Below are 440 nucleotides of genomic sequence, written 5' to 3' on the forward strand. Positions count from 1 at the left end.
ACACTGACAGATAAAACAGTCTTATGGACTCTGTTGCAGAGGGAGAGGGTGGGAAGATTTGGGAGAATGGCATTGAAACATGTATAATATCATGTATGAAACGAGTTGCCAGTCCAGGTTCGATGCACAATACTGGATGCTTGGGGCTGGTGCACTGGGACGACCCAGAGGGATGGTATGGAGAGGGAGGAGGGAGGAGGGTTCAGGATGGGGAACACATGTATACCTGTGGCGGATTCATTTTGATATTTGGCAAAACTAATACAATTTGTAAAGTTTAAAAATAAAATAAATTAAAAAAAAAAAACATGAACGATTCCCCACATCTTTAAAGATTGTCCTATGGCATCATTTTTAATAACAAATATTTTCGTGTAAGACTATGCCACATTTATTAACCAATCCTGGGAAGGCATTTTAACCTAAATAGAAATCTTACC

This window comes from Bison bison, unplaced genomic scaffold, assembly GCF_000754665.1.
Source record: "Bison bison bison isolate TAMUID 2011002044 unplaced genomic scaffold, Bison_UMD1.0 scf7180017864471, whole genome shotgun sequence".
Taxonomy (NCBI): Eukaryota; Metazoa; Chordata; class Mammalia; order Artiodactyla; family Bovidae; genus Bison; species Bison bison.